Source organism: Myotis lucifugus, unplaced genomic scaffold, assembly GCF_000147115.1.
Source record: "Myotis lucifugus unplaced genomic scaffold, Myoluc2.0 scaffold_21, whole genome shotgun sequence".
In the NCBI taxonomy this organism is placed as follows: domain Eukaryota; kingdom Metazoa; phylum Chordata; class Mammalia; order Chiroptera; family Vespertilionidae; genus Myotis; species Myotis lucifugus.
In genome coordinates this window covers 9563066-9588066 of record NW_005871069.1, presented here as the reverse complement: position 1 = coordinate 9588066, position 25001 = coordinate 9563066, and the positions used below count along the sequence as shown (strand labels likewise).

At 39.8% G+C, this 25001-nt stretch overlaps 1 protein-coding gene across 1 annotated transcript in view; it reads right to left on the bottom strand.

Annotated features, from left to right (window-relative positions):
* The window catches only part of PLS1 (plastin 1), a 151512-nt gene extending 129751 nt beyond the window's left edge, over positions 1-21761 (bottom strand). Inside the window, exon 1 of the mRNA XM_023751456.1 lies at positions 21690-21761. The gene's annotated coding sequence lies outside the window, so the exon portion shown is untranslated. The remainder of the gene's footprint in view (positions 1-21689) is intronic.
* Between the last annotated feature and the right edge of the window lie 3240 nt (positions 21762-25001).

The window sequence follows — 25001 nt, the reverse complement described above, 5'->3', positions numbered from 1 at the left end:
ACCGATATTTAATAAATTAATTTGCAAAAATGTGTATCATTGTGTACCCTTTCAGTACACTACCTCAGAATTTAATCATTTCCTCTGAATTACTAGAAAATTACAATGTTTTCAGTTCTCCTAGTATTTTCTATTCTAGTGCTATGAGAAAACGTAATACTTACCTTGCAAAAATATGTCAACAAAGATTTAATGTCCCATAGCACAATACACATAAGTAGAATCCGTCATTAAAAATTTACAAAGCTGGCCCTAACCGGTTTGGCTCAGTGGATAGAGTGTTGGCCTGCAGACTGAAAGGTCCCAGGTTTGATTCCAGTCAAGAGCATGTACCTTGGTTGCAGGCACATCCCCAGTAGCAGGTGTGCAGGACACAGCTGATCAATGTTTCTCTCTCATCGATGTTTCTAACTCTCTATCCCTCTCCCTTCCTCTCTGTAAAAAATCAATAAAATATACATATTTTAAAAAAAAATTAGAAAGCTTAATTTTTTTTACTATTAGCTAATTTATTTTTTAATTTTAGATTATTGTTTAAAGTATTACAGATAGTAATATATATGTCTCCTTCACCACCACCCCCATTGACCTTCCACTGGCCTCCCCTACTTCCCGGCACATGCCCTCACCACCCCACCCCCCCCCCCCGCCCCCAGTGTCTTGTGTCCATTGGTTATGCTTATATGCATGCATACAAGTCCTTCGGTTGATCTCTTACCTCCCCCACCCAACACTCCCCAGCCTTCCCACTGTAATTTGACAGTCTGTTCCATGCTTCTCTGCCTCTGTATCTATCTTTTTGTTCATCAGGTTATAATGTTCTTTATTATCCATAAATGAGTGAGATCATGTGGTGTTTTTCTTTCACTTCCTGGCTTATTTCACTTAGCATAATGCTCTCTAGTTCCATCCATGCTGCTGCAAATGGTAAGAATTCCTTCTTTTTTATAGCAGCATAGTATTCCATTGTGTAGATGTACCATGGTTTTCTAATACACTCATCTGTTGATAGGCATTTAGGCTGTTTCCAAATCTTGGCTATTGTAAATTGTGCTGCTATGAACATAGGGGTGCATATATCCTTTCTGATTGGTGTTTCTGTTTTCTTGGGATATATTCCTAGAAGTGGTATTACTGGGTCAAATGGCAGTTAAATTTTTAAATTTTGAGGAAACGCCATACTGTTTTCCACAATGACTGCACCAGTCTGCATTCCCACCAGCAGTGAAGGAGGGATCCTTTTTCTCTGCATCCTCTCCAGCACTTGTCATTTGTTGATTTGTTGATGATAGCCATTCTGATAGGTGTGAGGTGATACCTCATTGTCGTTTTGATTTGCATCTCTCGGATGATTAGTGACTTTGAGCATGTTTTCATGCATCTCTTCGCTTTCTGAGTGTCCTCTTTGGAAAAGATTCTATTTAAGTCCTTTGCCCATTTTTTGATTGGATTGTTTATTTTCCTTTTGTTGAGTTGTATGAGTTCCCTGTAAATGTTGGACATTAAACAATTATCAGAGATAACATTGGCAAATATGTTCTCCCATGCAGTGGGCTTTCTTGTTGTTCTGTTGATGGTTTCTTTTGCTGTGCAGAAACTTTTTATTTTGATGTAATCCCTTTTCTTTATTTTCTCCTTAGTCTCTCTTGCCCTAGGATCTGTGTCTGTAAAGATATTGCTACGACAAATGTCTGCAATTTTGCTGCCTATGGAGTCTTGTAGGATTTTTATGGTTTCCCGTCTTACATTTAAGTCCTTTAGCCATTTTGAGTTTGTTTTGTGTATGGTGTCAGTTGGTGATCTAGTTTCATTTTTTTGCATGTATCTGACCAAATTTCCCAGCACCATTTATTAAAGATGCTATTTTGGCTCCATTGTATGCTCTTGCCTCCTTTTTCAAATATTAATTGAGTATAATGGCTTGGGTCAATTTCTGGGTCCTCTATTCTGTTCCATCGGTCTATATGTCTGTTATTGTGCCAGTACCAGGCAGTTTTGAGAACCGAGCTTGGTAATATATTTTGATGTCTGGTATTGTGATCCCTCCAACTTTGTTCTTCTTTCTCTGGATTGCTGTGGCTATTCGGGGTCTTTTTTTATTCCAGGTGAATTTTTGGAGAGTTTGTTCTAGATCTTTGAAATATGCCATTGGTATTTTAATAGGTATTGCATTGAAACTATAGATTGCTTTATGTAGTATCAACATTTTAATGAGGTTGATTCCACCAATCCCTGAACATGGTATGTTCTTCCATTTGTTTATGTCTTCCTCTATCTCTTTTTTCAATGTCCTATAATTTTCTGAGTACAGGTCTTTTACGTCCTTGGTTAAGTTTATTCTAGGTATCTTAATTTTTTGGTGCAATGGTAAATGGGATTGTTTTTTTCATTTCTCATTCTGTGAGTTCAGTATTGGTGTATAAAAAGGCCATAGATTTCTGATTGTTAATTTTCTATCTTGCTACATTGCCAAATTCATTTATTAGGTCTAGTAGTTTTTTGATGGAGTCTTTGGGGTTTTGTATGCATAGTATCATGTCATCTGCAAATATAGACAGTCTTACTTCTTCTTTTCCAATTTGGATGTTTTTTATTTTTTCTTCTTGTCTGATCGCTATGGCTAGTACTTCTAGTACTATGTTAAACAGGAGTGGTGAAAGTGGGCATCCTTGTCTTGTTCCTCTTCTTAGGGGAAATGAGTTTAGTTTCTGCCCATTGAGTATGATGTAGGCTGTAGGTTTGTCATTTAGGGCTTTTATTATGTTGAGATATGATCCTTCTGTTCCCACTTTGCTAAGAGATTTATCAAGAAAGGATGTTGGATTTTGTCAAATGCTTTTTCTGCATCAATTGATATGATTATGATTTTTGTCTCTCAATTTGTTTATGTGATGTATCACATTTGTGGATTTGCAGATATTGAACCATCCTTGCATCCCTGGAATAAATCCCACTTGGTCATGGTGTATGATCTTTCCAATGTATTGCTGAATCCGATTTGCTAAGATTTTGTTGAGGATTTTAGCATCTATGTTCATCATGGATATTGGCCTGTAGTTCTCTTTCTTTGTGGTGTCTTTATCTGGTTTTGGGATTAGGGTAATGCTGGATTCATAGAAAGAGCTTAGAAGTGTGCCTTCCTCTTGAATTTTTTGGAATAGTCTGAGGAGGATAGGTTTTAGCTCTTCTTTGAATGCTTGGTAGAACTCCCCTGTAAAGCCATCCAGACCAGGGCTTTTGTTTGCTGGAATATTTTTTATTGCTGTTTCAATTTCTTCGGTAGTTATTGACCTATTCAGGTTTTTTGACTCTTCTTGGTTGAGTTTTGGGAGCTTGTATATTTCTAAGAATATGTCCATTTCATCTAGGTTGTCCATTTTGTTGTAATAGAGTTGTTCATAGTATTTTTTCATAATCGTTTGTATTTCTGTGGGATCGGTTGTTATTTCACCTCTCTCATTTCTGATTTTGTTTATTTGGGTCCTCTCTCTTTGCTTCTTGGTGAGCCTGGCTAGAGGTTCATCAATCTTGTTTATCCTTTCAAAGAACTAGCTCTTGGTTTTGTTGATCTTTTGCATTGTTTTTTTTTTTTTTTTTTTTGGTCTCTATGTTGTTTATCTCCCCTCTGATCTTTATTATTTCCTTCCTTCTGCTTATGGTGGGCTTTTCTTGTTGCTCTCTTTCTAACTCTTTGAGTTGTAGGTTTAGATAATTTATTACCATTGTTTGTTGTTTTTTTGAGGCAGGCCTGTAGAGCTATGAACTTCCCTCTCAAGACTGCTTTCACTATGACCCATAGATTTTGGATTGTTGTGTTTTCATTGCTGTTTGTTGACATGATGCTTTTTATTTCTTCTTTGATCTCTCTGGTAACCCAGTTATTGTTTAATAGTATGCTATTTAGCCTCCAGGTGTTTGACTTTTTTGGATTGTTTTTATTGTAGTTGATTTCCAATTTTATGCCATTGTGATCTGAGAAGATGCTTGATATGATTTCTATCTTCTTGAATTTGAAGATACTTTACCTGTGAACCAATATATGGTCAATCTTTGAAAATGACCCATGTGCACTTGAGAAGAATGTATATTCTGTGGCTTTGGGGTAAAATGTTCTGAAGATGTCAATTAATTCCATTTGATCTAGTGCATCATTTAGGATTGATGTTTCTTTGCTGATTTTTTGTTTAGAGGATTTGTCCAATGGTGATAGAGGGGTATTAAAGTCCCCTACTATAACTGTATTGCTATCAATCTCTCCCTTGATATCCTCCAAAAGTTTTTTTATGTATTTGGGTGCCCCTGAATTGGGTTTGTATATGTTTACCAGAGTTATATTTTCTTGTTGGATTGATCCCTTTAGTATTATGAAGTGGCCTTCCTTATCTCTTGTTATGTCCTTAAATTTGAGATCTAATTTGTCCGATATAAGTATTGCTACCCCAGCTTTTTTTTCATTTCCATTTGCCTGAAAAATCTTTTTCCATCCCTTCACCGTCAGTCTGTGTGAGTCTTTTTTCTGAGGTGGGTTTCCTGTAGACAACAGATATATGGGTCATGTTTTCTTATCCACTCAGCTAGCCTATGTCTTTTGATTGGGGCATTTAATCCATTAACATTTAAAGTTATTTTTGATAGGTACATGTTTGTCACCATTTTTATTCTTTACGCCTGTGTTCCTTCTTCGTTTCCTATTTCTTCTTTTTACAGCAGACCCTTTAGCATTTCTTGCATTGCTGGTTTGGTGGTAATAAACTCACTTAGTCCTTTTTTATCTGTGAAGCTCCTGATTTCACCCTCAATTTTGATTGATAGCCTTGCTGGATATAGTATTCTTGGATTCAGATACTTCCTTTGCATGACTTTGTATATTTCAGTTCATTCCCTTCTTGCCTGATGTGTTTCTGTTGAGAAATCAGTTGCTCGTCTGATGGGGGATCCTTTGTAGGTAACTTTCTGTCTCTCACTGGCCGCTTTTAAGATTCTTACTTTGTCATTGGTGTTTGCCAATGTAATTATAATGTGCCTTGGCATCAGTCTTTTGGGGTTCATTTTGTTTGGGACTCTGTGAGCTTGTTGGATTTGTGTGAGTTTTTTCTTCCCTATATCAGGGAAGTTTTCTGTCATTATTTCTTCAAACAGGTTTTCTATTCCTTGCTCAGTTTCCTCTCCTTCTGGCACCCCTATTATGTGGATGTTGTTTCGTTTCATGTTGTCCCAAAGTTCTCTTAGGCTCTCCTCCTGTTCTTTAAATTTTTTTTCTAGATGCTGCTCTGCTTGGGTTTTTTTTTTTTCCTACCTTGTCTTCTAGCTCACTGATGCGGTCCTCTGCTTCTTCTAGTCTACTGTTTACACTTTCTACTGAGTTATTTATAGCAGCCATGTCATTTTCATTTCTTCTTGATTCTTCATTTCCTCTTGGTTCTTACACATATTGTTCAATTTGTCTTCCATTCTTTTCAGCCACCTTATGACCATTTCTCTGAATTCTTTCTCTGACATATTGCTTGCCTCCTTTTTGTTTACTTCCTTTTCTGGTGATGCCTCCTTTTCTTTCATTTGTGGGCTTTTTCTTTGTCTCCCCATGATCTCTCTTCTCCAGGTGTCTGGTTATGTAGCTCTGTCTCTCTTGCATTGACTTAAAGGCATAAAATACAACACAACAAGGCACAACACACAAGGCACTGAACACAAATGTATTCACAATACTAATAACCCCAAATAAAGGTGACCACCCGAGAAAAGAGAATTAGGGGATAAGAAAAGAAAAAAAAAGTGCAAAAATGATATTGAGAAAAGGAAAAAAAGTAAGTGAGACAAGAAAGAGAGTAAAAAAGAAAGGGGGGAACTATTTATATGGGGAGAAAACTCCAGTAGAACAACTAATCCCAAAAAATGCAAACAACAAACACCCAGAGATGAATGCAAACTACAAATAACAACTAATAACAAGTGAGAAGAGGAAAAACAAAAGCAAAAAATAAAGACAAAAACAAAACAAAAAAATGGAAAGAATCCCACAAACAATAAAAAAAAACCCCAAAACAATCTAATCAACAATCAAGCAAACCAGAACAATAGGACAGAGAGAAAGCAAAGCAAAACAAAAACAAAAAAAAACAAAAAAATAGTACAAAAAAACAAACAAAACAAAAAATAACAACAGAAAAAAAACAAAAATAAAGGAAGAGAGAAAAAAATTTGATAGTGAAGAAGGCGAAGAGAGAAGTGTGTATGGACTTGGAGCAGGGGATTGGAAATTAGATTTATAAGTAGGATGAATTTTTAACAGGTGGCAAAAAGAAGGAATAGGGAAAATCTAATGCAGGAATAGAGTAACAGGACAACAAAAGGGGAAAAGTGAGGGAAGGAGTGTTGGCATATAGGTAAAGTTGAGATAGAGTAAAATGATGCTAAAGGAAAAATGAAAATAGAATGTAGAACATTAATCCCAAAATAAAATAAAGAGAAAATAAAATGACACTTTTTTTAAAAAGGTTACAATAGTAGTAGTAATAATACTAATTAAAAATAAAAATATAATAATTAAAATGGTAAAATCAAGTGAGGGAAAAAAGAAAAAAATAGTTTCTTAAGTAAAAGGTGAAAAAATAAAAATATGCAGTAGTGAAGGTCATTCATTTTCTCTACTCTTCTGTTTGGCATGCCTTTTTCCTGTCAGGTAGTCAGGACAGTATTGAAGTTCCCTGGGATATATTGCTCCTCTGTGTTGTAAACCACAGTCCTGATTTTAAAGCAGGCACTATTTCTTTGTTTCCGAGACCGCCTTTATTTGTGTTTACAGAAGAGTCAATTTGTGATCAGCCCCTGGGTGGCAGTGTTTCTGGATTGACCTCAGGGCTATAAATTCTCTCTAGCCAGTATTTAGGTTTTGTTTTCCCTGTCGCACTTAATACTGGTTTGGGAGAATCGACTGCCCCAGAGCTGGTTCCCTGATCGTTACTCCCGCTCTGATCCCCAGGTTCCACAAAAACAACTTTCCCCTGCAGTCTCTGTGAGTGTCCCTAGTTGGGTGATCCTATGTATTGGGTTTAGTAATCAAAAGCAAGGATTTAAAGAGAAAACAAAAGAGCCAGAGTAAGTGTGGGAGCTCGCAACTTTTACATCCAGCTCTGCGCGCAATTCTCCAAACATCTCTCCTGCACGTCCTTTTTCCTCTGGCACTAAGCAGCCGGCATACTGGTAAAATCCAAGGCTGCCTTTTTGTGCCCAGTCCAGCTATGGGCTGATTTTTAGAGTTCCCTTCTGCCAGCAGCCCTGCGGATCCCCTTCCACACTCACGGATCATGCTGGCCCCAATGACCGTGGACTTTGTGAGGCATAGACTTCCGCACGCGCATTCCTCTCTCCAACCTGGATTGCAGACATCACCTTTCCCTAGGCGAAATCTGACCTTTCTGTGAGGAGGAGCAGGGCTCTTCCCATGTTGGGGTCCTGCCCCAGCAGGTCCAGGGGTCCCCAAAGTTGTGGACGGAGTTGGCGAAGAAGGAATGACACAGAGACAGCATTCAGGTGATCAGCAGCCTAGCCAGGATCTCTAGCCAGGATCTCCAGCCAAGTTCTGTGTTTTATTGTCTTGTTACATCTGTATTTATACCAGTTGATTTTAATCCTATCAATTTCTATTCCAAAGGTTAGGGCGTTTATTATCTCCATTCCAGGGAGTAAAGATTATGTAGCTTAAGGGTGATTGTTCGTAGTTAAAGTGATTAACTACCTGCCTGGCATTTAATTAAGGGGTTTTATTCCCTCCCTAACTTCAGGGAAAAATCCCTACCTGGGGAAACAACCTTTCTCGGAGAGGTGACCTTGGTTAAAACACATAGCGCCAAGAAGGTGAGCAAACATATTAAGAACAGTATGTCATATACACCAGGTCCCTTGAAACATATGCTGTGCAGATGTTTCTTCCCTGCAGCGACTGTGTCAAACAGCAAGGATGGACCGGCTTCCGGCATTCCGAGTCCATGTATTCGCACTGCTTGAGATCCAGTGTTCCTGGGTTCATAGCCGGTCCCTGGATGCCATGGTTCCCGGACCCCTGGATGTATATGCTTCCGATAACAGCCACTCTCCCCTTCAAGTTGGCGCTGTCTCCATGGCAGAGCCGGGAGAGATTTCAGCAGCAGTGGAGGCTGCCTGGTTAGGGGAGCCTGATCCGGCAGTCTCCAACAGTCCCCTGGAGTATAGCTATTGCTCACCCACAAATTTACACTCTCCGTACCCTCTCCTTTCGTTCTCTCACTCACACACTATCTTGCAGTCTGCCTTCCCATCGGCAGCCATCTTCCTATACCCAAAGCTTAATCTTTTTCATCCTACATATTCCAGATGCATATAAGCAGGAAATAAAATTTTAAAAACCAAACTACTTTGTTCAAAATGAAAGAGATGAACTAATCAAGTCTAATTTAAGTAATCAAGAACTAAATTACTGTTAACATTAAAGAAACTAAAACTAAGGTAGAATAAAATAACTTCTGGTTTTTGTTTCATTATACTGCTGAAAAAAACATATATTCAAGCTTCTAGCCAAACAGTGTATTCATACACATTGCTATGTTACTCTCCTACTTTTACTCTGATTTCTCTTAATAAAAAATACTTTAAGAGAAACAGAAACTCAGTTTATTTTAAAGGTGAAATCAGTTTTACATACAAGGATTTATATCTAAAACATTATATACATTTTTAAATTTATTTCTGGAATAGTTTAGAATGCATATGAATGTACAAAGATCCTTATACTTTGAATTCAAGCTATGCAACAGTCTCTTGGATAAGGCTGGAGTATCTTTCAAGATTTACTGTCAGTAAAACACAGAAAGAGGTTAATAGTCTAAATATAATGATCTTAAATCTCTATAAGCAAGTAAAAGCTAGAAAGTATTAGGTATGTGGGTGAGGAGGGGATTGGCATAGTTCCATACATTCATTCATTCCTTTTTATCTTCCATTCCTTCAGCAACCATGCACCAGGCAAAGGGGATTCAAAGTGGAAAAGACATGATCCTGCCCTACGTGGGCACAGATATGGACAAAAATCTTACAACAGAATAAATTTTAGTATTAGAAGATTTTTATCCAAAATGTGCATGGTACTTACACATTTTATCCTATTTAATCCACACAAAACAGAACAACCAACCACCTCCAAGGATCAGATAGGGTGAATGACCTGAGGTTCTCCCACCCATTGGACCTCTCCGCTATGGATCTTGGGGAAAGGGAGTGAGTCAGTCAGCTCTGTCCCACTCACTCACTAAGCTACTGCTTCCATCAGTCAGCTAGCAAGTGGCAGCACCAGGGTGACAACTTCTACTTAAGAATTCACCATTTTTGCTTTTCCCACCACAACATAGTTCTCAGCACAGGATACTTTTTTAAGAAATTTATATTTATTGTTGAAAGTATTACAGATGTCCCCCTTCCCCCCCTCCCCCATTGACCTCTCTACCGTGCTCCCACCCCCTCTCCAGGCCTTCACTAAACTATTTATTGTCTGTGTCCATGGGCTACACATATATGCATATAAGTTATTTGGTTAATCTCCTCCCACCTCCAACTCCCTTCCCTCTGAGATTTGTCAGTCTGTTCCATACTTCTATGTCTCTGGGTCTATTTTGTTAGTCAGTTTTGTTCATTAGATTCCACATATAAGTGAGATCATGTGATACTTCTCTTTCTCTGACTGGCTTATTTCACTTAGCATAATACTCTCCAGATCCATCCCTGCTGTCTCAAAGGGTGAGAGTTCCTTCATTTTTACAGCTGCATATTATTCCACTGTGTAAGTGTACCACAGCTGTTTTATCCACTCATTTACTGATGGGCAGTTGGGCTACTTCCAGATATTAGCTATTGTAAATAGCCCTTCTATGAACATAAGGATGCATATATTCTTTCAAATTGGTGTTTTGGTATTCTTAGTATATATTCTTAGAAGTGGGATCACTGGGTCAAATGGCAGTTCCATATTTAATTTTTTGAGGAAACTCCATACTGTTTTCCATAGTGGCTGCACCAGTCTACATTCCCACCTTCAGAGTACCTTTTTTTCCACATCGTTGCCAGCATTTGTTGTTTCTTGATGGTAGCCATTCTGACAGGTGTGAGGTGATATCTCAGTATGGTTTTAATTTGCATCTCTCTAATGATTAGTGACTTTGAGCATGTTTTCATATGTCTCTTGGCCACCTGTATGTCCTCTTTGGAGAAGTATCTACATATGTCCTTTGCCCATTTTTTAATTGGATTGTTTGTCCACCTTTTCTTAAGTTGCATGAGTTCTTTATATTTTGGGAAAATTAACCCCTTATGAGATGTATCATTGGCAAATATGTCCTCCCATACAGTGGGCTCCATTTTCATTTTGTTGGTGGTTTATTTTGCTGTGCAGAAGCTTTTAATTTGGTGTAGTGCCATTTGTTTATTTTCTCCTTTGCTTCCCTTGCCCTAGGACAGCCGTGGGCAAACTACGGCCCGTTTGAAATGAATAAAACTAAAAAAAAAAAAGACCGTACCCTTTTATGTAATGATGTTTACTTTGAATTTATATTAGTTCACACAAACACTCCATCCATGCTTTTGTTCCGGCCCTCCGGTCCAGTTTAAGAACCCATTGTGGCCCTCGAGTCAAAAAGTTTGCCCACCCCTGCCCTAGGACCATGGTCGGCAAACTGTCTCGCGAGCCACATGCGGCTCTTTGACCCCTTGAGTGTGGCTCTTCCTAAGCCTTAGGAGTACCCTAATTAAGTTAATAACAATGTACCTACCTACATAGTTTAAGTTTAAAAAATTTGGCTCTCAAAAGAAATTTCAATCGTTGTACTGTTGATATTTGGCTCTGTTGACTAATGAGTTTGCCGACCACTGCCCTAGGAGATGTATCCACAAACATATTGCTGTGAGAAATGTCTGAGATTTTGCTGCCTATGGTTTCTTCTAGGATTTTTATATTTTCATGACTTACATTTAAGTCTTTTATCCATTTTGAGTTTATTCTTGTGTATCTAGTTTCATCTTTTTGCATGTACCTGTCCAATTTTCCCAATGCCATTTATTGAAGAGACTCTCCTTACTCCAATGTATGCTCTTGCCTCCTTTGTCAAATAATAATGGAGCATAATAAGTCAGGTTGATTTCTTGGTTCTCTGTTCTGCACAGGATATTTTTTAGGAGTCACACATGGAAGATTCTCAAAATCTCCAATGAGACACAAATATCCTTCCCATCTGTGGACATCCCCTCAAAAGAAGAACAGAAGAGACCTTAGTGCTCTCTGATCCCCAGACAAGTTCTTCTAGTACTAAACCAGTAGATAGTTTTGAATTTATAAAATGATTCTAGAGACCACAGTGCTATTCACCCTTACCTTTGGAGTCTCCCCGCACTGGAAGTCAGCTTGAGAGGACCTGCTTGGTACACCATGTTTGTATCCTTAGCTTTAACTTCTGAAATCCCCAGCTTCACAGAACAAGCCAGAACAAATACTATAATCATTTATTTTTTGTCTCACTTTTATAATTTGTCTCTCAGAATTTGGAATTGGTTATTCTTCCATATTTTACATAATTTTGAAAGACAAAGGAGCCTTTAATGACGGATTAATTTTTGCAAGTCTTAAAATTTGCATAATAAAATGAGAACCAGAGAGAAGTATTGTTAGACCAGTACACTGAGAGAAATGGGGTGTGTTTTGGGGGTGAGAGGAAGCTGGCAATTAGGGTAAGGCAAGATAAGCCTGCAACTCAGCATTGCCTACAGAATAAGTCCAAATTCCCCACCCTCATCTTCAAAATGTCCCACAATCTTCCTTTTCCAGTCTTATCTCCCTGTACTTCCCAGCCAGAGTCCTCACCAATGGCTGCATGTACACTTCCCTGCTGTACCTCTGTTCTGAGGTTCAGTTGCCCCTTGTCTGGAATGCCCCTTCCTAGGCCTCCCCCAATTGACCACTCTCTACCTGGTGAGCATCTGCCTGTCCTTCAATGCCAAATTCAAATGCTCCCTCCCCTATTATTTTCTTCATATAGACATATGCTCCCTCATTTCAGAGGGCTTACAAAGATGCATAAAACAGTTTTCATTCAATGTACCGCAGAATTTTTAAAACATGCAATACCTGACTATTTACTGTCAGGGGCACTGACCTCTTTTCCCTTAGCCAGCGTTCTCAACCTGTGAGTCACGACCCCTGAAAATACATCCTGCATATCAGATATTTACATTACAATTCATAACAGTAGCAAAATTACAGTTATGAAGTAGCAATGAAAATAATTTTATGGTTGGGGGTCACCACAACATGAGGAATTGTATTAAAGGGTCGCGGCATTAGGAAGGTTGAGAACCACTGCGACTGTCAAATAAAAATATGACAACAGCCAACACAATAGCCGTCCAGTGTGAATGAATCAAAATTATACCTATTTTTTTGTCAGATAGGCAAAAAAATGTAATATGCTTTTTGGTGTGTGGCAGAATATTAGTAATTAGTTTATGTGTACCATGAGATGGAAAGGTTGAAAATCGCTGGCATAGAACATCAGAAGACAGCATAAATCATCATGTCCTCAACTCTGCCATAATGGTTCCACTGGAAAGTGAACCTTCCTTCTCAGTTCTGTCACAGTTGGTTTCTTTCTCCTTTTTTGTTCTCAATAACTCCTTTTATTTTTTACTTAAAAATAAACTTTTACTGTTGAAAGTATTACATGCCCCTTTATCCCCCCATTGACCTCTTCTAGCCCTCCCCACCCCTGTCCTCCATCCCATGCCTTCACCAACCTATTGTCTGTGTCCATGGGTTATACATATATGCATACAAGTTCTTTGGTTGATCTCTTTCACACCCACCCACCCTTCCCCACCTTCCCTCCTAGCACAGTTGGTTTCTATCATTCTTACTGCTTTCAGCACCAGCTGCCCTGTACTGGAACCATGAATTCATACATATTTAACCTTCCTACAAGACTATTATGTTTTTTGAGGGCAGGGAAGGAACTTTATGCAATTGTGTAAGTTCTAGCCATTCCAAACATACTTGTTGAAAAAGTTTAACATTATGCACAAATTAACAAAATAAAAACCAAACACATACTTCTTGAGTACACCAGTCATTCATAATTGGTTTAGGTCACCCCCTAACATCATCCAACTGATGTTGGCTACTCAGCTTTCCATGAGTGGAATGGTCACACTGGCTAAACAGCAGTTATTTTAAAACATGAAAAAGAAAAGGGCTGGTTTCTTGGGAAAACTAGCCAGAAAGGGTGTGTGTGTGTGGAGGGGGGCGGGGGGTGGTGGAGTAGACAGAACCAGATAAGAAACTTCCAGACTGCAAAAAGTGGCACAAGGCAGCAACCACTTGGTAAATTATACTCATTAAACAAACAAAACAATAACCACAATAACCACCTTGAACCATCAATTTTGTGACAGTAAAGTTTCAAGAAAACAATTTTTTTCTAGACCATCTGTCCCCTATACTCTAGCCAGGTGGTCCCCAGATCAACAACCTCAGCATCACCTGGGAACAGGCTAAGATGAAATTCTCTGGCCTCACCCCAGACCTAAAGAATGAGAAATCCTGGAGTTGGAGCCCAGCAATCTGTTCTTTAACAACATCTCCAGGTGATTCTTATCATGCTCGGGTTTTAGAACACATTAAAGTACCGGCAATCTCCTGAAGGGGCCAGCTCTTCCCTGTCTCCCTGATTTTGTTCATGATGTCTCTTCCCCCATGGAATGCTCTTACTCTAGTCTCTATATTGAACTTGTACTTTCCTTTCAAGGCTCAGCTCAAAAGTCCTAACACCTTCCTCAACCCACTGAACAGAATTAACTACTCTCCATTTATGCTCCCCCAAAGCTTCATTCCATGCTTCCACCTGGTGCCCACTCATGTCACAGGCTATCCCTGTGTTCTCCATCTGACTGAGACCCATGGGTGCAAGGACTATGTCTCACTTATAGCCCTGCCCCCAGCCCAGTTCCCTTTACTCAGTCACATCCCTTTGATTTTGTGTAGAAGAGAGAAAATACTCTTCTGGAACAAGCCTCTGATTAACAAAAAGGATGCTGAGAGGCATCCAACCCCTCTCTCCACAGTGGAAATTAATAAATATCCTGTCAAGTGAATCTGAAGTTTAGGGAGCAATCATTGGAGGCACCTATAGCAACAGAGATGTAACTTAAAAAGTTCCACAGTCAGAAAACACATATAGGATTTTATAAAAACCAAATATAAATTTCAAGCAATTATTCCCTCTGGTCAGTAAAAGCAAAAATGTAGATTAATTGGAAGAGCACTAGATTTGGGGCTACACTGAAGTTCCATGAGGATAGGGACCCTAGATCTGTCTAGGAGGCCTTCACTGTGGTCCCAATGCTGAGCTCTGACATTCTGTCAAATTAAAAGACACAAATGTGAGTCCTATCTCTACCACTTCCAAGCCAAGTAACCTCAAACAGGCAAGTCATTCTCAAAGTCTTGGCCACTTATCAGTGAAAGACAGCAAAGTCAGACATTTATTATAACTATATTAAATACCTTACTTCCTTATCTTACAGTTTACTAATTGCTTTCACATCCAATGTCTTGTTTAATCATCAAACCTGCAGTTAAAGAGAAGGCCTCCCTTCTCGTGGGGTCAGAAACAGAATCACAGGCTTTGACTTTCCATCCACAGCCCTGATCATAGGCCAAATGACCTCAGATCTTTGAACTGTAAATTATCGGAAGCAGCTCACTTTGGTTGACCACTAAACATTCAAAGATTCTTAGGTTACTTCTTTCCACTGATGGTGATCCTGCTTTATGTGGCCTGTTTTGGGATTTAAAAAAAGGGATCAAGCAAATTGCTATTACCATTATTTTTCCAAAATTAATTCATTAGCATGACAACTTTTTCTAAAAAACATCATTGGGTTTTTGTGAACTGAGTTTCACAGTTGACACCTCACTGACCTGATAATAATACTTTTTTAAAAATCCTTACCTGAGGATATGGCTTTTTCCTAAAATTATTTTAGAGAGAGGGAAAGGGGGAGGGGGAGAGAGAAACATCAATGTGAGAGAGAGAAACATCATTCAATTGCCTCCTGGGGATCAAAGCTGTAACTTTTTGGTGTACAGGATAATGCTCCAACTAACTGAGCCACCCGGCCATGGCAATATTCTTAAACTCTTTAAGAACTGGGCCACTCTTAGAAACATTCCCCTGGACCAAAAGAGTGTCCCAGTGAACAGAAAGCTGAGGTGAGAGAAAAGAAAGAGAGACTTCACAATAACAGAATGCTGACAGGCTGTTGAGGCGAAAAAAACACAGGAGCCTTTGAGAATTGTTGGTTTGTTCTCAAAGATTATAAGTACTAACTTCATATCTAGCTAAAGGTTCAATTATGTACTAACTTGATACTGTCTTTCTGCCAAATTATTGATGAATGGCATTAATTAAAGCCATAAGTAGAGATTCATTTATCAAACCTCAAAATTCTAGTTTGCATTGATTTTTTTCTATAAAAGTACACAGTGAGTATATATTATTGAGGGCCAAAAGAAAGAAAGAAACCAATATAGCCATAAAAGATATCTTTAAGATGATAAAGTGAAATGAGACAAAGTCTACTTGTTTGTGCCTTTGATCATTCACTGTGAATGAGTCAGTTCTGAACCTGCTTCTCTTTTACTTCAACAATTTAACCTAGAGTCTGAGCACCAGCTTTGGAAACAATATGTGAATAAAGCTGGAACTTTCTAAGGCATTCAAATTGCTTGATCAACACCAGTTTTAGATTGTCATGCATTACTTTGGATTTTACAATTGTGATCCATGGGGATAGGTTTCCTCATATATTCATCAGTCCAGAGGGTGCCACATGGGAATTCATTGTTGAGGAGAAGGTTTAGACAAGAAGACCTTGGCCCAAGGTGTAATTAACAGGACTAATCTTCCTATACATAATTGCCAATGTTTTAAACTCAAATTCAATCCAAATTCTATTTGACAGCACTGGTAAGCTCTCGTGTTTCTTGGTTCTCCAACAAATTGAAGAAGCTTTTGTCATTTTTTAATAAAAGATGTGTTATTTCCTGGGACTGGACCTTTAAACAATTTAATTTATTGAGTTTCTCAATAATAAAGTAAATCTAATTTCCTCTAATATTTTGAGTCTCTATGGTAAACCATCCCCCAAACCTTTTACTTTTTATCACAAAGAAGCCCCCCACAAACTTCTTCCACCTTAGTAAGACATTCATCTATCTTACTATCAGCAAAGACAGTTTCTCATGTTTCCTCTGTGCAGCATATCTGTATGCAGTCAGTTATCCCAATATTCTTATAGTTTTATAGATCTGGGCTGCTCAAAAGAGTAAGCCATACAAATTTAGTTTATTATAAAGTCTAAAGTCCCCTTCACAACTGGGCTTTATGAGCAAGTTATCTGTAAGTGTACTAGAAAATAAAATACTTTCTCATGAAACAAGTGTTTAAATAAAAGAAAAACTCTTTTAATCACCATTCTAATTCCCACCCTTTCTGTGTGCAGAGTATTACTAAAAAGCAACTTGTTTTTACAGAAGCCATGGTATGTGTTTCTCACCAAAAAAAAGGCAAACAGGAACTTTCAGACACAGCAGTACTGAAAAGAAATAAGATGATTAAAGTTAACACAGCCTCAAATCTCAAGTGATTTATATGTCAGCAAAATTTCCAGCAATCAAATTGTATAACCATTTTATAACTGATCAACCTATATGGAGCACAAAGGCCTCTTTCTCCTTCTCCCTGATTTTATCATGATCCCAAATAAAATGTTGATTCACACCTTTGTTCAGGGAAAGAGCTGGGTGATGTGATGAGTTTTGGGATGTCGAGACGAGTAATGGGTAGAGGTCAGAAGCAGGCGTACTTTCCTTTCACATCTGAACACAGGTCCTACCCACGAGAAGATGAAGTAGAAGCAGGTAATGGAAAGAAGGCTCACCTAGCACAGGGAGGGGAAGAATGCTTTCAGCTGGATTCCATTTTGAAACTCTCAAAAGAGATTAATTAGGTTCATGTGGGGAGGGGGAGGTTAGCATTTTCTCACAGCTAATTTCACTGGTCAAATTTGGGGCCTGATAGTCCTGTCTCTAAATTACTTGTGTCTGAACAGGAGCCTTACCTGAGGTATCTACACACACTTCCAACTGCAACAAGTCCACACTGACTTCAGAGCTCCCTGATCTCTAGGCTCCCAGGAGAAGGTGCTCAGGTCTGGATTCTCCCTGGGGATTCTAACCAGTTCACAGGCCTGAGATGAGGGGAAGGGTCAAGACTCACAGATATTCCAAGGCTTCCAGCAGTGGATTCCACCACCCCAGGGGCGGAAGTCCTTACAAACTGGGCCACTCTGCCGTCCTCAGGCTCATGTGCAGGGTTTCCCACGCACTGCCAACCCCTGAGGTATCTCCTGGATCAATATCAACTAACCTCTATCACCCCAGTTCCTCCTGAAAGGAGGGAGCAGAACAGAAATAGCTTTATGGTGCTGTTTCTGCCTCTAGGAATGCTCCAAGAGTATAAAGGAGATAAAGACCACTACGAATAATTTTAAAAACAAAAAAAACCAGAAAGATTCATCATTGTTGTTTGTTCCTCAGATTAAAGTCTGGCTCATAGAATGTTGAGAGTTTCACCAGCTAAAATCTGTGACCATTCTCAATGGATGCCTAAGCATCTGTTAGGGTTGCCACCGATAAAGTTTTGCATTTTAAGATATTTGATTAAGTTATTTAAGCTCTCAGTGCCTGAAGTCAGGCAGGGTTGGGATCAAAGCTCAACTCAGCCACTTGTCAACTGTGTGACCTCAGAAATGTGATTTTTATCTAAGCCTCAGTTTTCTCATCTGTAAAACAGGAATAATAATTGCACCAATTTCACAGGAGGGTTTGTAAAGCCTAAATGGCATATTGCTTATAAAGTGTTCAGTACACTGGTAATGGAAAACATTCTATAATACTAATTACTAATATTACCTTTATTATTTTGAGAAGGTTACATAATATAGTCATTTTACATAGGATTGTAGTATATAACTCTAGATTTCAATATTTGGGCATTTTTAAATGTATGAGACATTAACCTCAACATACCACCTGATTTTCATTTGGCTGTCCAATCAATTTTGACTAAAGTCGTAATTAAAAAAAAAAAGTAATCCCGCTATACGTGCTCAACCCTTCACTTCCCCCCAGGAAACTGTCTCTCCCCTCAATTGCTCTCTCTTCTTAATATTTTTATGACAAGCACAGCACTGGCAGTTGAAGACAGTGATCAACTTGCTTGTGAAGGTGCTAACAGCTCCCTCAATGCTGTGTGCAGCTCAATGGAAAGGCTGTGTTTTGATTTGCAAAATCCCACAAGTATTCCAAAGTGGGATTGGAGATTCTGAAGGACTGCCTTCTGTCTTGTTCTTCCAGGTAGAGAGTCTGATCACAATTCTCTCTCTCTCTCAACCTTATCCCCACTTTCCTGGGTCATAAACAACATGGCTATCGCTCACCATTTCCTGGTAGTGTGGAATGTTTCTCCCAAATACACTCTCAGCCCAAGGACTTTGGGTAGATCTGTTTATGTCTTCTGTCCTGACAAGTTAAGCTACACAGACTCCTCCTCAACTCCCTCGAGTGCAGATACCCCAAACCCCAGCCTCAGCCTCCTCCTCACTCTGTGCACTCAACATTGAATTGGCCAGTCACCCCTTATCTCATCTCTTCCAGTGACAGACATCTACCCATTGGCCACCAAGTTCCCCACTTTAGATTGCTCTCCAAGGGCTTTAGATCCACAAAACATTTCAAGCTAGAGTGTCCTGCTGCCATTTCAACTTCATCTTAGGGTCAACAACCTTGAAAAGGAAGGGTCAACAAAACAAGCATGGCGCTAGTAATGAGGAAACTTGAGTAGAAGCTCCAGTTACACCACTAACTACCTTAGTTAGTGGTTTGGATAAAGTGATACTTCACAGCTCTAAGATCCTAAATGCCCACCCTCTCCTTGTCAAAATACACTATTTCTTCATTTATTTACTCATGCAACAACTAAACTACTGTGCCTGGCATTATGAGGCGTTAAAGATCATCCCCCAAAGAACTTATCATCTAGAATGGGAAATAAGACAATCACACCAGTAAATGTAAGAAACAAAAGGAATGTCATGATTGGAGGGACTTTTAAAAAGAACATTACAACCCCATTACCAACATACCAAGCCTGAAACTAAAGTAATTTTCAAGATGTCTTTCCTTTTCTGCATCCAGTCTTTTACCAAATGCTTTTTCCTTTACACCATTTCTTAAATCTGTGCTCTCCACTCTGCACTTGGAGTGACATGCTTAAATCCAGGCCTTGGGCAACCCTCCCCTCTATGTTGGGCAACCTCTGTCCCCAACACTTTCCTAACTGATGTGTGATCTCCCATCAAAATAGGAGAATCACCCCATCACGCTGTTTTGACTTGACAACTCTATAGCTCTAAGGTGGCCTTCCCATATTACACAACATCCACATCAAATTCCTTTAAAAACTATTTGTGCTTTACTTCCTCCCTCTCGCAAACAGTGGCTGAAAACAAATTTGTACTTCGTGCTGGGTGGGATATCTAAGTCATAGACTTTAACCTCCAAGAGCTTACGAACTGGTCAAGAAGTTGGGACTGTGCTAAAATTCAAAAATTCAGAAATCTAAAGATGAGGTGCCTTCTAGCAACACAGAAAACAGTAATAAATGCTAGAGGATTAAGAACATGGAGAGCTACTTTCTGGCCACAGTAATCAAGGGAAGCTTCTAAGAAAAGGTCACACCTGAGCTATTCCGGCAGTATGGGCAGGACTTCAGGGAGGGAAGTAAACAGGTAGTCTGGCCCAATGTGACTGAGACAGGAAAGAAGGGCAGTTTCAAGACCAGCAAATAGTTAGGTGGGACTTGAGTGAAAGGGTATATATATTTATATTTATATTTATATTTATATTAGAGGATACTTTTTGAAAGAACTTTAAAAGGTACTAGCAAGTTGAGTAGCAGGAATAACTAATTATCTGGTTAAGCCAGACTACACAGTATAAAGATGTAGATGTTTAACAAACTAAACTGTGAAGAGAGTTATCAGCAGGGGGATGGTAAAAAGAGCCCTGAAAATCAGAAAACCTGGGTCGCAGGCCCAGCTTTGCCAAGGAGGGGCTCCAGCAGCCACGGTAAGTCATTTAACCTCATCGGTCTCAGTTTTCTCATTTGTAAACTGAAGCAATTGAACTAGCTGACCTGGAAGGTCTCTACAGTCTAAAACTAAACCAACTGTATATTATTTCTGCCATTAAAACATTCTTCATCGGGGGGTGAAGGGAAAGGCAGGTATCTGTATTTCCTTTCCACATAGGTTTCTCTTCCAGAACTAAAAATTTCTTTTTCCTAAACTTATTAATTCTATATATATATGCCCCCCCAACATAAATTTAACATTTAACCTAAATAATATTCAGTGTGTGTGTACCCCATGGTCTAAATTTTTGTTTATGGTTGATAGGTTATCCAAGAAATTTGTGCAGCACAGCCTTAGCCTTGTAGGAGTGTAACCAATACCGCAGCCCCAGTGTAAAATATCTCTGTATGAGACACAAAATGTGACAAAGTAACGAAAAGGAAAAAAAGTGAGAACTGTTACTCACCTAAAACACCACTTCCTGCCCAGACAGGTGGCTCAGTGATTGAGCCTGGACAGAGCAAGAGGCAGCCTATCAATGATTCTCTCTCATCATTGATTTTTCTATCTCTCTCTCCCTCTCCCTTCCTCTCTGAAATCAATAAAAAATATATTTTTAAAGCATTTTTAAAAAATGATTAAGTATTTCTTTTTTCAAAAGACCACTTCCTTTTAATAGCACCAAATAAGGCCTGAAATAACAGTAATGTAAAAAAGTAAGTGGTGGGGCTGTAAAGTCTTATTTTAGAGTCTCCACTTAAAAATACAGCTAGCCCTGGCCAAGTAGCTCAGCTGGTTAGAGTGTCCTGGGGTATGCTAAGGTTGTGGCACATACAAGAATCAACCAATGAATGCATAAATAATCTCTCCCTTCCTGTCTCTAAAATCAATAAATAAAAAATGTTGCTAAAATACAGAACGTTTTAGGCTCTGAAATTCGCTAGAAGTTTACTTTTTTAATGCCGCACCCAGAAGCGCCCTGCTCCAGGAAAGGCACCAAAACCAGAAACCGCGGATACGATTTCACTCCAGCCCTATTGATCCTATGCACCAAAAGTCCAAAGGCACATAAACCCGTCACAGAATTCACGCGAAACAGGCTGGATTTGAAAGCCTCAGCAGCAGCCATCCACCCAAAGTTTGAGAGAAAGAGGAAAACAGCAAAGTTAACTAAAAACCTAACTTCATGCAGACAATCATAATACAGTTCGCAGGCTGTGTGAACAGCATAAACACACAGTGTAACACCTGCCGGCTACAGCCTGTCCAAAATGGGCAGGAGAGCGCCTGAGCCGCCAGGCGAGCGAGGGAAACCCCGATAGACACCCGCTAGCCGCTGTGAGCCAGCGACAAAGTGAGGCTTTGTCTTCTGCCTACGTGTCCAGCCCTCCCCTGGTACCCCACCGCCGCGCACCCAAACCTACCGCGTTGGTCCTGCAGCGCCCGCAGGTCCGTTCTGCCGCTACCTCCCTGCTCTCACTGTTCTGCTGCGCTCGCCAGTCTGCGCATGCCCGTCCGGCACCCAGGCCAGCCCAGTCGGAATCCACTTACCAGAGTTTGGCCACGGCTACCAGGGAAAAGCACCCAAGTCCAAGAGCTTGGGCTCAGCGGAGGGTGCTGGTAGAGGCGAGGGGGAGAATTGGCCTGGCGCTGCGCTAATGTTACCCTGCTGCCCAGTTACGCAGGACTTAAGCTTCTCCCATCCTAAAGATAACCACCTACATCCCTGGAATGAGCTTAGCACAGTGGTTCTCAAACTTGAGCTTCGATCAGAATCACCTGGATGGCTTGTCGGTTTGGCTCAGGCGTTGGCCTGCGGATTGCAGGTTCCAGGTTCGATTCTGGTCAAAGGCACATGCCCAGGTTGCAGGCTCCGTCCCCAGTAGGGGGTGTGCAGGAGGCAACCAATTCATGTGTTTCTCTTGCATTGATATTTTGCTCTGTCTTTCCCTCTCTTCTACACTCTCTGAAAATCAATGGAAAAATCCTACACCGGGAGTTTCACTCAGTAGGTCTAGAGTGAGGCCCAACATTTGCATTTCTAACGTTTTTAAAACTCTTGTTATTAGTCCCCCTCCTACGCTTTGTGAACTGCTAGTCTAAAGAAAAGTTTTCTTTCTCCCCTTTTTGAGATTTCACAAAACATTTCCTCTTCATTTAACAGCCACACCTGTTTTAAAAATAAGTAAATAGCTACACCTAGCACTCAAACAAAGGTGGAATATTTCCTCTAGCATGTGAGTCAAGTAAATGGAATGCAGCCCCAAGACTTCTCACAAAGAGTTTGCACAGCATAGTCTTTCCTTGTGGTCACTTCAGCTCTGTCTCCAGAGGCAACAGGAGGGGTCTCTATTTTGCTGCCCCTTTAACTGTGTGCCCTCTCATTACCTAGCACAGTACTGGGTACAAAACAGATACCCTGAGATGGTATCAGTAGGGCTGGAGAGATGGAAAGAAGGATGTTGAAATTATTTTAGGAACCCAAAGGAATTGATAAGCAATTAAATATGCAAGTATGTGAGCCAGGTTTGGGGAGGATAAGGATTTTTTTCCTGCCTTTTACCTAGAGAAATTGATGGATTTAGTATCCTTATCTGAGCCCAGATATACAGAAGGAGTTGAATATGTAAGTTCTCACAAAATATTTCTTAAAAAGTTAAACACACATCTGCCACACAAGCCAGCCATTCCATTTGTGAATGATAAAGGAATTCTATAATAAAACTAGTAAGTCCAGTGGCAGAAAGTAACCCCACAGGGTGATCTGATCATAAACTCCTAAATGGGCATGTCATGGTGAGTAGTCACCCCAGGCATATCACTTTTTTAGTAAAAAGTTTATTTCACCTTAAGCAAGACCTGCCCGGTTGTTCTTAGGCATCTAAATTAACACATTTGAAATGCCAGAGTATTTATCTTTTTTCAAGTCCCTCTGAAGCAACCACCCTCAAGAAAGCCCATAATCTTGATAACTATCCTGTAATCAAATTCCTGCTTTGCTTTCTCCCACCTCCATGTAAGTTTTCGTACCTCATCCCCCTATTCCAAATGTATACCATAAAAGAAACTGCAAAACTGTCATTCTCCAGAACAGTTGAGATCTTGCTGCCCTGCAATTGTCCTAAGTTTGGCTCAAATAAATTCATATAAAGATTCTCTACAAGTTTGGATGTTTCCTTTTTAAAAAATTGTTTTATTTTATTTTTATTGTTGACACTATTACAAATGTCCCCCATGGACGTTTCTTGCATTGACATATTTGTACTTATTATCCAAGAGAAATTAAAACATATATGTTCACACAAAGACTTGAACACGAATGTTTATAGCAGCTTTTTTCACACAATAGCACCAAACCAGAAGGAATTCAATACCTATCAATAGGTTCATGGATAAACAAATTGTTTAATCTATGCAATGGAAATAATTACTCATACAGGCTTCAACATGAATAAATACAAAAATTATTATACTGACTGGCAGATGCCAGAGACAAATGTATGATTCCATTTATATATAAAGTTCAAACTAACCTCTTGTGATACAAAGCAAATCAGAAATATCTTGAAGCTGGGGGTAGAGGGAGGGATGGGCTATAAAAGGGCATTAAAAATATTTTAGGGATCATAGAAATCATCTCTTGATTGCAGTAAAGATTTTATAGGAATACACACTGTCAAAAGTAAATTGTACACTTTATTCTTTTTTTAATACTTTTATTGATTTCAGAGAGGAAGGGAGAGGGAGAGAGAGAGAAACATCAGTGATGAGAGAGAATTGCCGATTGGCTTCCTCCTGATTGCCCCCACTGGGGATGGAGTTCAAAACCTAGGTATGTGCCCTGACCTGAAATCAAACCCTGACCTCCTGGTTCATAGGTCAATACTCAACCAGTGAGCCACACAGGCAAGGCTAAATTGTACACTTTAAATCAAAAGTCTGTAACAACCCATTTCTAAAAGTTGCAAACCTCAAGATGTGATTTGTAAATTTATTGCTGATAAAACTAACATATTTCCCAAATGTATCTCCCAAATATAAAACAGTAAATAGAGTATATCATTAGAAATGCACAACCAGTGAATAACAATTACAAAGAAAGTTATCTGGTTGTAATAACCACTAGAGGCCCAGTGCATGAAATTCGTGCATGGAGGGGGGTTCCCTCAGCCCAGCCTATACCCACTCCAATCGGGGACCCCTCTCACAATCTGGGCCACTGGCTCCTAACCACTCACCTGCCTGCCTGATCGCCCCTAACTGCTCTCCCCTGCTAGCCTGATCACCCCTAACTGCCTCTGCCTGCATGATCACCCCAAATGCCCTTCCTTGCCGGTCTGATTGCCCCTAACTGCCTCTGCCTACCTGATCACCCCTAACTGCCCTCCCCTGCCGGCCTGATCTCACCCCCAACTGCCCTCCTCTGACGGCCAATTTGGTTCTGATTGGTCAGTTTCTATGCCAGTCAGCATCAAAAGCTCCAACTTCTAGGCAGCCATTGGCTCCTCACAGTTGACCCAGATTTGGTTCTGATTGGTCAGTCTCTATGCCAGTCAGTGTCAAAAGCTCTGCCTCCTACGTAGCCATTGGCTCCTTACATTCACCCAGATTTGGTTCTGATTGGTCAGTTTCTATTCCAGTCAGCATCTCTGGGCCTATTCACAGGGCCTGATCAGAAAGGCATCAGCAGCCCTGGTGGAGGCCTAGAGAGAATGGGAGGCGCGGCTGTTGGACAG